Source organism: Bubalus kerabau, chromosome 11, assembly GCF_029407905.1.
Source record: "Bubalus kerabau isolate K-KA32 ecotype Philippines breed swamp buffalo chromosome 11, PCC_UOA_SB_1v2, whole genome shotgun sequence".
Lineage (NCBI taxonomy): Eukaryota > Metazoa > Chordata > Mammalia > Artiodactyla > Bovidae > Bubalus > Bubalus kerabau.
The window spans coordinates 37,545,223-37,556,945 of NC_073634.1; the positions used below are offsets into that span (position 1 = coordinate 37,545,223).

At 37.5% G+C, this 11,723-nt stretch overlaps 1 long non-coding RNA gene across 1 annotated transcript; it reads right to left on the bottom strand.

The window, feature by feature from the left end:
* Positions 1-1,546: 1,546 nt before the first annotated feature.
* LOC129622400 (uncharacterized) lies at positions 1,547-10,021 on the bottom strand. Its single transcript, XR_008699961.1, has 3 exons — positions 9,870-10,021; positions 2,589-2,716; positions 1,547-2,184 (listed from the first exon to the last, which is right to left on the bottom strand). It is a non-coding gene; the product is annotated as an uncharacterized LOC129622400 (long non-coding RNA).
* Between the last annotated feature and the right edge of the window lie 1,702 nt (positions 10,022-11,723).

Sequence of the window (11,723 nt, forward strand, 5' to 3'; positions counted from 1 at the left end):
GGAGACATAAGAGATGTGGGTTCAATCCCTGGGTCAGGAATATCTCCTGGAGATGGGAATGGCAACCCACTCCAGTATTCTTGCCTGGAGCATCCCTTGGACAGAGGAGCCTGGCAGGCTCCAGTCCATAAGGTCACAAAGAGTTGGACACAACCAAAGTGATTGAGAACGCAGTCAGCAATAATAATATCATAGATTTAATTTGCTATGAAGCTAATTAAATTGTAAATATTGAATTTAGAAACACTTCCCTGATAATCAAAGAGCCTGGAAAATATGTCAAGAAGGCCACTGTGTATGTGTGTCGGGGCGGAGGTTGGAGGGGGGGGCAGGTGATATTTACGTCTTTTCACATGTAAGTAGTTAAAGGATGACTTCATTATGATGCATCTGTTATCTCTGAGTTACAGAGCAAGAAAAAGATCTGGTTTCTTTTCATAAATGTAAGGACATAACCAGGCAGAGGAATATTCAAAGGGAAAAAACTCAGTAAATGTTCTAAGAAAGGATTAGACATAAGAAATGCCATATAGAAGAAATAAACATGCCTCAAACAGCAAGACCATTTACAATCTCAGGTTTAGAATGAAAAACTATGTAGCAATATTATTAATAAGGCAGAATAAATTTAAGCTCTTTTATGTTTTTTTCTAATACTTTATTCATGGGGAACAAGAAAAGCTAAAAATATAATTTTAGGGTGCTTTACTACACATCCCCTTTTAAGACAAACAGTATCGTTGACTCTGTCTGCATAGTTGATGTGCATTACAGCTAGTTCTAACACATTGATTGATAGAACTGAAGTTTTAAACTTTACTCTATAAGTCTATCTTTTCATGTACTTGTTTGGAAACTAAATATTGAGAAGGCAATGAATACATTTTAATTTCTTTATAGTAATGTATCCCATCTTCTACCTTTCTGCATTACAAAACTGAGGGGGGAAAAAAGAAAATATCATAATATCTTAAAACAATTGTCCCAGCTTGATGCCATATCCTTCTTGTAAAAAGAATATCTTTTGCTGAAAATTTTGTATCAGTTCAGTTCAGTCACTCAGTCGTGTCCAACTCTTTGCAACCCCATGAATCGCAGCACACCAGGCCTCCCTGTCCATCACCAACTCCCGGAGTTCACTCAGACTCACGTCCATCAAGTCAGTGATGCCATCTAGCCATCTCATCCTCTGTCGTCCCCTTCTCCTCCTGCCCCCAATCCCTCCCAGCATCAGAGTCTTTTCCAATGAGTCAACTCTTCCCATGAGGTGGCCAAAGTACTGGAGTTTCAGCTTTAGCATCATTCCTTCCAAACAAACCCCAGGGCTGATCTCCTTCAGAATGGACTGGTTGGATCTCCTTGCCGTTCAAGGGACTCTCAAGAGTCTTCTCCAACACCGCAGTTCAAAAATATCAATTCTTTGGCGCTCAGCTTTCTTAACAGTCCAACTCTTACATCCATACATGACCACTGGAAAAACCATAGCCTTGACTAGACGGACCTTTGTTGGCAAAGTAGTGTCTCTGCTTTTGAATACGCTATCTAGGTTGGTCATAACTTTCCTTCCAAGGAGTAAGCGTCTTTTAATTTCATGGCTGCAGTCACCATCTGCAGTGATTTTGGAGCCCAAAAAAATAAAGTCTGAATGTTGAGCTTTAAGCCAACTTTTTTACTCTCCACTTTCACTTTCATCAAGAGGCTCTTTAGTTCTGCCATAAGGGTGGGTCATCTGCATATCTGAGGTTATTGATATTTCTCCTGGCAATCTTGATTCCAGCTTGTGCTTCTTCCAGCCCAGCATTTCTCATGATGTACTCTGCATATAATTTAAATAAGCAGGGTGACAATATGTAGCCTTGATGTACTCCTTTTCCTATTTGGAACCAGTCTGTGTTCCATGTCCAGTTCTAACTGTTGCTTCATGACCTGCATACAGGTTTCTCAAGAGGCAGGTCAGGTGGTCTGGTATTCCCATCTCTTTCAGAATTTTCCACAGTTTATTGTGACCCACACAGTCAAAGGCATTGGCATAGTCAATAAAGCAGAAATAGATGTTTTTCTGGAACTCTCTTGCTTTTTTGATGATCCAGCAAATATTGGCAATTTGATCTCTGGTTCCTCTGCCTTTTCTAAAACCAGCTTGAACATCTGGAAGTTCACTGTTCACGTATTGCTGAAGCCTGGCTTGGAGAATTTTGAGCATTACTTTATGTGACATGAGTGCAATTGTATAGCCACAGATAAATCTGCCATACCTCTTAGCCTCTTCTCCTCTATAGAAATATTTAGAAGTGCAAGGGTAACTTAACATTAGAAAATATAATAATATAGTTGAGTATATTTGTAGATTAATGTGAAGAATTATGTGATTATCAAAATAAATGCAGAAAAAAATGTTTAAAATTCAGTATCCAGTTCAACATTTACTATATGCTAGTCATTCTTTCAAGCATTGGATATGTACTAATGAACAAGTAGATAAATGCACATTCTTGACAAAAATAAAAATAAAAGAATAAACATAAATCAAACTTACAGCAATTTATGAAAAGGGAAAAACGTCTCTAAACTGCCTAAGAGTTACTTACCAAAAAACTGTTAAAATTACAATAACTAAGCATGAATGCTGCAAGCAATTGTCTTCAAATTCAGGAAAAAGTTGGTGATGCCCGCTAACAGCATTCTATTCTGTAACATACAGAATATTCAAGACAGTCTAAAAAAGATAAAAAGAAGCAAAGTTATTGAAAATAGAAAACAATTTTTAAAACTCTCATTATCATAGATATATCATAGATTACCTAATATGTATATAGAAAATTCAGAAGAAACTACAGATTAATAGTTAAAACTAATAGTCTGATAGGTACAGAAGCAATATACAAAACTCAGTTACATTTTTATGTATCAACAACAAGCATTTAGAATATGAAATTTCAAAGACACAATTTAAATTACATCAAAAATACAAAGTAACTAGAAATAATTCTAACTAAACACTTTCAAGCTCTTATAGACACTATCATAATTTTCATTAAAATATACAAGAGAAAATATGTTGATGAAGATGCATGTTATGTTCAAGTAATCAAAGGAACATATTTTTAAAATTTCCATTGTTCCTAAACTATCCTATATTTTCAAAGCTATTTAAATAGAATCTTAATTTATGCTTTCGGGTGGATATGTGAGCATACCTCACATAAGAATCATTATAAGATGATTCTAAAGTTTATATGGAAAAGAGAGCCAAAAGAGACAAAATTTCCCTGAAGACACAGGACCAGATGGAAATATTTGCCTAATTTAATGCCAATTATTATTATAAACTATGGTCATTAATTTTGTATATGGAATAGGAATAGATAAATAGATTAATGTAACCAAAAGGAGCCCACTGAAAGACTCATATATGTATGGACAGTTGTACTTGATAGGCTTGCTATTGTAGATCTATGGAGAAAGAATAGACATGAGAAGTTGGTTATATACAGGCATGTATATATATATTATAGATACATAAATATATATATTTTATGAAAACTAAAATCAATGTAAAATTTGTAAATCATATCTATTTTCATGTGATAGATGAAAGTCAGTAGGACTTCTTAATAAGACATTGATTATGAAGCATAGTAAAAGATATCAAATGAAGTGAAATAAAAGAAAATGAAGATGAAAAGGCAAGCCATGAATTGGGGACCTTAGTTCCAAATATATCATTGACCATTATTAATTAGTACCAAGAAAATGTGAAGAATTCTGATGAATTTATAAGAAAAAAAAAAATCATAGAAAATGGGCAAAAGAATTAGGCAGGAATACCATATTTTGACAAAAATGCTAAGCACCTGAAATTTCTACCCAATGTAGGTATTCAAATAATGAACATTAATAAAAAGTAAAGATATTTTCAAACTTTAACCCATTGAGAAAACACTGAAGTATATGGTGACATTCATTGTAAGTCTAAAGTGTTTTAACACTCCCTCTCCTATTAAAATGCTCTAGATAAATTCCTGAATATATGTACTAGGAGACTTTCTCAAAAGACTCAAAATATTTTCATATAAACAATAAATGAAAATAAGCCAAATGAATAAATGCAAGGAATACATAAGTTCTGACACACCCAAACAAGGAATATTACACAGCACTGGTAGTGAATAGGCTATAGCTACATATATGGACTTGGATAAGTCTTGGATAAGATTTAATGTGGATTAAAAAAATAACAAAAAAGCACTGAATGCTCCATTAATTTTAATTTCAAAGCAAGCAATTATGCATTGTTTAGTGATACATCAGGTGGTTTATAAAGTAGAACTAAAGCAGGACAGATGTTAAGAACAATTTAACTTAGTGGTATCAGAAGACAATCTCTTTAGTCTCTCTTCTTTTTGAATGTCTTTTGAGCAGAACATTGACAAGTTGTTATTCTGGAATGTTTTCAAGGATTTCTGTAGAGTAGTCAGTTTTGAAAGATAGAGATTGTATCTGCTTCTGGGACAGAGAACAGATTTACTTGCTCCCAAGAGTAATAAAGATAATCTCTGCTAGTAAAGCAAAGATTGGGCAGGTTTTCCATAAAACACCTCAAAATATTGTAGTTTCCTGAGCTGAGTTACTCATTAAAAAGGCAAATGGCACATGCAACTTCTTTCCAAGATCTACGTAACTTCTTTGGGACCCGGGAAGCAAGAAGAGATAATGGGGACAATAAGCTCACGTTGCTGACTATATCATAAATAAAAAGTCCCTTTTTCTTTCCTAATAATCTTCTCTCTTCTTCAAGAATCCACAAAACTGTAGCAAGCTAACATGTTATTTTTAAAGCAGGGGAATATCTTTGACCCTTTACAGTTCTTGAAATGTGGTAACATCTGATAGGGAAAAGAAGAATGCAATTGTGTGTCTCATATATAGAACTTCTGGTTTGCGTGAATATTCTATCTTCAAATATACTGTGTTTTGCATTATAGTTCTTAACAATTGTACATTGCTATATCATAAGGATTTATGTAATTCATTTATTTGACTAATCTCCTATTTTGGACACATCCTATTTTTGCTTTCATATTATATTTAGAGCTTCCAATTCATCCACTAAAGTCTGCAGTAATCTAGCCTATTACATGAGCAGCTATAGAAGTTAATGCCAGTTAATGGGCTGTATTAACACGTAACATAAATATAGTTTAGTGGTGACTCATATTTCAGTAATAAAGGTCAGAGAAGATTGGATACCAGAAAAGTTAAAATTAACTGTCACAAAAACAATCGTCATTGCAAACACAGTTTATTTGGAAAGAAATTCCTGATATAATGAATATATATTGTTTTACTCCTGAGAGGATGATGATAGATGCTTATGGCAAATATGATGTCTATACACATCATTCATATTTTTATCTATCACTTCTTTTGGCACATGGAGTAACCATGTGCCCAAAAAAAAGCAAGAGCAAGACAAATCATCAGAGAAAGGTAGAATTCACTTTCACCTTTTTTCAGTAAGCAATACCCTTTGGACTGTATGTTGACATGTAAGAGAGAGAAGAGTGACAGTTCTATTTTATGGAAAGATTGACAAGCTTCTTAGAGAAGTGCAAGATGCTATTGAATATGCAAAGGCATATACTAATTGTGATCAGGAAATTGTATGAATATAGATAATTTTAGACAATTTTAATAAAATACAGAAATAGAATTGATATAATATGAACAACAGAAGTGTTTTCAAAATAGGTGAACTTTAGGGGCATGAAACAAAAGGCATACAAAGAAACAGAGAAGTTAGCCTTTGAATTTCTCATTTTAATGACACTGGATATTCATCTCACTTAATCTTCTAAATTTTCTTGAAGTAATCACTAGTCTTGCCATTCTATTGTTTTCCTACATTTCTTGGCATTGATCACTGAGGAAGGCTTTCTTATCACCCCTTGCTATTCTTTGGAACTCTGAGTTCAAATGAGTATATCTTTCCTTTTCTCCTTTAGCTTTCACTTATCTTCTCAGCTATTTGTAAGGCCTCCTTAGACAACCATGTTGCCTTTTTGCATTTTTTTTCTTGGGGATGGTCTTGATCACTGCCTCCTGTACAATGTCATGAACCTTCCTTCATAGTTCCTCAGGCACTCTATCAGATATAATCCCTTGAATCTATTTGTCACTTCCACTGTATAATTGCAAGGTATTTTATTTAGGTCATACCTAGATGGTCTAGTGCTTTTTCCTACTTCCTTCAATTTGAGTCTGAATTTGGCAATAGGGAGTTCATGATTTGAGCCACAGTCAGCTCCCAGTCTTGTTTGTGCTGACTGTACAGAGCTTCTCTATATTTGGCTGCAAAGAATATAATCAATCTGATTTCAGTGTTGACCATCTGGTGATGTCCATGTGTACAGTATTATCTTGTGTTGTTGAAAGAAGGTGTTTGCTATGACCAGTGCATTTTCTTGGCAAAACTCTGTTAGTCTTTGCCCTGCTTTATTTTGTACTCTAAGGCCAAATTTGCCTGTTACTCCAGGTATCTCTTGACATTCAACTTTTGCATTCCAGCCCCCTAATACCAGAGGACCTGATCTGCCTCTTGAGAAATTTGCATGCAGGTCTGGAAGCAGCAGTTAGAACTGACATGGAACATCAGGCTGGTTCCAAAATTGGAAAGGAGTATGTCAAGGCTTTATATTGTGACCCTGCTTATTTCACTTGTATGCAGAGTACATCATGAGAAACGCTGGGCTGGAAGAAACACAAGCTGGAATCAAGATTACTAGGAGAAACATCAATAACCTCAGATATGCAGATGATATCACCCTTATGGCAGAAAGTGAAGAAGAACTAAAGAGCTCTTGATGAAAGTGAAAGAAGAGAAAAAGTTGGCTTAAGGTTCAAAATTCAGAAAACAAAGATCATGGCATCTGGTTCCATTCCTTCATGACAAAGAGAAGGAGAAAAAATGGAAAGGTAACAGGATTTATTTTAGGGGGTGGGGGTGGGGGGCTCCAAAATCACTGCAGATGGTGACTGCAGCCATGAAATTAAAAGACACTTACTCCTTGGAAGAAAAGCTATGATCAACCTAGACAGCATATTAAAAAGCAGAGACATTGATTTGTCAACAAAGGTCCATCTAGTAAAAGCTATGGTTCTTTCAGTAGTCATATATGGATATGAGAGTTGTACTATAAAGAAAGCTGAGCACTGAAAAATTGATGCTTTTGAACTGTGGTGTTGGAGAAGACTCTTGAGCGTCCCTTGGACAGAAAGGAGACCAAACTAATCCATCCTAAAGGAAATCCGTCATAAATATTTAATGGAAGGACTGATGCTAAAGCTGAAACTCTAATATTTTGGCCACCTGATGCAAAGAACTGACTCACTGGAAAAGACACTGATGCTGGAAAAGATTGAAGGTGGGAGAAGGGGATGACAGGGGATGAGATGGTTGGATGGCATCACAGACTCAATGGACATGTGTTTGAGTCAATTCCAGGAGTTGGTGATGGACAGGGAGGCCTGTCGTGCTGCAGTTCATGGGGTTGCAAAGAGTCAGATATGACTGATCAACTGAACTGAACGGATGAAAAGGACAACTTTTGGAGTGTTAGTTCTAGAAGGCCTTTTAGGCTGTCATAGAATCGTTCAGCTTCAGCTTCTTCAGCATTGCTGGTCAGGGCATAGACTTGTATTAACTCTGAAATTGAATTGTCTGCCTTGGAAATGAACAGAGGTCATTCTGTCGTTTTTGAGGTTTCATCCAAGTACTGCATTTTGGTCTTTTTTGTTGACTGTGAATGCTACTCCATATCTTCTAAGTGATTTTTGCCCACAGTAGTAGATGTAATGGTCATCTGAATTAAATTTGTGCATTATCGTCCATTTTAGTTGACTGATTCCTAAAATATTGATGTTCACTCTTGCCATCTCCTTTTTGACCACTTTCAATTTACCTTGATTTATGGGCCTAATATTCCAGGTTCCTATGCAATATTGTACCTTACATCATCAGAATTTACTTCCATCACCAGTCATATATACAACTGGGTGTTGTTTTTGCTTTGGCTCTGTCTCTTCATTCTATCTGGAGTTATTTCTCCACTCTTCTCCAGTAGCATATTGGGCACCTACTGACCTGGGGAGTTCATCATTCAGTGTCATATCTTTTTGCCTTTTCATACTGTTCATGGGGTTCTCAAGGCAAGAATACTGAAGTGATTTGCCATTCCTTTCTCCATCAGACCACGTTTTGTCAGAACTCCCCTGATGATCTGTCTGGGTGGCCCTACATGGCCTGGCTCTCAGTTTCATTGAGTTAGACAAGGCTGTGTTCCATGTGATCAGTTTGATTAGTTTTCTGTGATTGTGGTTTTCATTCTGCCTGCCCTCTAAGAGCTATTTGTAAGGCCTCCTCAGACAGCCATTTTGCTTTTTTTCATTTCTTTTCCATGGGGATGATCTTGATCCCTGTCACCTGTACAATGTCACGAACCTCTGTCCATAGTTCATCAGGCACTCTATTAGATCTAGTCCCTGAAATATATTTCTCACTTCCACTGTATAATCATAAGGAATTTGATTTAGGTCACACCTGAATGGTCTAGTGATTTTCCCTAGTTTCTTCAATTTAAGTCTGGATTTGGCAATAAGGAGTTCATGATCTGAATCACAGTCAGCTCCCAGTCTTGTTTTTGCTGACTGTATAGAGCTTCTCCATCTTTGGCTGCAAAGAATGTAATCAATCTGATTTTGGTGTTGACCATCTGGTGATGTCCATGTGTAGAGTCTTCTCTTGTGTTGTTGGAAGAGGGTGTTTGCTATGACCAGTGCGTTCTCTTGGAAAAACTCTATGAGCCTTTGCCCTGCTTCATTCCGTACTCCAAGGCCAAATTTGCCTATTACTCCAGGTGTTTCTTGACTTCCTACTTTTGCATTCTAGTCCCCAATGAAAAGGACATCTTTTGGAGGTGTTAGTTCTAAAAGGTCTTGTACATCTTCATAGAACCTTTCAACTTCAGCTTCTTCAGCATTACTGGATTTGGGCATAGGCTTGGATCACTGTGATATTGAATGGTTTGCCTTGGAAATGAACAGAGATCATTCTGTCATTTTTGAGATTGCATCCAAGTACTCCATTTCAGACTGACTCTTTCATTGACCATGATGGTTACTCCATTTCTTCTAAGGGTTTCCTGCCCACAGTAGTAGATATAATGGTCATCTGAGTTAAATTCACCCATTCCAGTCCACTTTAGTTCACTGATTCCTAGAATGTTGACGTTCACTCTTGCCATCTCCTGTTTGATCACTTCCAATTTGCCTTGATTCATGGACCTAACATTCCAGGTTCCTATGCAATATTGCTCTTTACAGCATCAGACCTTGCTTCTATCACCAGTCACATCCACAACTGGGTATTGTTTTCGCTTTGGCTCCATCCTTACGTTCTTTCTGGAGTTATTTCTCCATTATCTCCAGTAGTATATTGGGCACTTACCAACCTGGGGAGTTCGTCTTTCATTATCCTATCATTTTGCATTTTCATACTGTTCATGGAGTTCTCAAGGCAAGAATACTGAAGTAGTTGCCATTCCCTTCTTCAGTGGAGCACATTCTGTTAGACCTCTCCACCATGACCCATTCATCTTGGGTGGCCCCACACGGCATGGCTTAATTTCATTGAGTTAGACAAGACTGTGGTCCATGTGATCAGATAGGCTAGTTTTCTGTGATTATGGTTTCAGTGTGTCTGCCCTCTGATGCCCTCTTGCAACACCTACCGTCTTACTTGGGTTTCTCTTACCTTGAATGTGGGGTATCTCTTCATGGCACTCCAGCAAAGCGCAGCCTCTGCTCCTTACCTTGGATGAGGTCACCCCTCTGACCATGAACATGGAGTAGCTCCTTTCAGCCCTCCTGCACCCTTGCAGCCACCGCTCATTGGATGTGGAGTTGCTCCTCTCAGCTGCTGTCCCTGATCTCAGACGTGCGATAGCTCTTCTTGGACATTGTACAGGAGACAGGAATCAAGACCATCCCCATGGAAAATAAATGCAAAAAAAAAAAAAAAAAAAAAAAAAAGGCTGTCTGAGGAGGCCTTACAAACAGCTGTGAAAAGAAGAGAAGCGAAAAGCAAAGGAGAAAAGGAAAGATATAAGCATCTGAATGCAGAGTTCCAAAGAATAGCAAGGAGAGAAAAGAAAGATTTCCTCAGTGATCAATGCAAAGAAATAGAAGAAAACAACAAAATGGGAAAGACTAGAGATTTGTTTAAGAAAATTAGAGACACCAAGGGACATTTCATGCAGAGAAGAGCTTGATAAAGGACATAAATGGTATGGACCTAACAGAAGCAGAAGATATTAAGAAGAGGTGGCAAGAATACACAGAAGAAATATACAAAAAAGAGCTTCACAACCCAGGTGTGATCACTCACCTAAAGCCAGACATCCTGGAATGCAAAGTCAAGTGGGCCTTAGAAAGCATCACTACGAACAAAGGCTGTGGAGGTGATGGAATTTCAGTTGAGCTATATCAAATCCTGAAAGATGATGCTGTGAAAGTGCTGTACTCGATATGCCAGCAAATTTGGAAAACTCAGCAGTGGCCACAGGACTGTAAAAGGTCAGTTTTCATTCCAATCCCAAAGAAGTACAATGCCAAAGAATGGTCAAACTACCACACAATTGCACTTATCTCACATGCTAGTAAAGTAATGCTCAAAATTCTCCAAGTAGGCTTCAGCAATATGTGAACTGTGAACTTCCAGATGTTAAAGCTGGTTTTAGAAAAGGCAGAGGAACCAGAGATCAAATTGACAACATCTGCTGGATCATTGAAAAAGCAAGAGAGTTCCAGAAAAACATCTATTTCTGCTTTATTGACTATGCCAAAGCCTTTGACTGTGTGGATCACAATAAACTGTGGAAAATTCTGAAAGAGATGGGGATACCAGACCACCTGACCTGCCTCCTGAGAAACCTGTATGCAGGTCAGGAAGCAACAGTTAGGCCTGGACATGGAACAACAGACTGGTTCCAAATAGGAAAAGGAGTATGTCAAAGCTGTATATTGTCACCCTGCTTATTTAACTTATATGCAGAGTACATCATGAGAAATTCTGGGCTAGAAGAAACACAAGCTGGAATCAAGAATGCTGGGAGAAATATCAGTAACCTCAGATATGCAGATGACACCACCTTTATGGCAGAAAGTGAAGAGGAACTAAAGAGCTTCTTGATGAAAGTCAAAGAGGAGAGTGAACATGTTGGCTTAAAGCTCAGCATTCAGAAAATGAAGATCATGGCATCTGGTCCCATCACTTCATGGGAAATAGACGGGGAAACAGTGGAAACATTGGCAGACTTTATTTTTGGGGGCTCCAAAATCACTGAAGATGGTGATTGCAGCCATGGAATTAAAAGATGCTTACTCCTTGGAAGTAAAGTTATGACCAATGTAGATAGCATATTCAAAAGCAGAGATATTACTTTGCCAACAAAGGTTCATTTGGTCAAGGCTATGTTTTTTTCCAATGGTCATGTATGGATGTGAGAGTTGGACTGTGAAGAAAGCTGAATGCCTAAGAACTGATGCTTTTGAACTGTGGTGTTGGAGAAGAATCTTGAGAGTCCCTTGGACTGTAAGGAGATCCAACCAGTCCATCCTAAAGGAGACCAGTTCTAGGTGTTCCTTGGAAGGACTGATACTGAAAC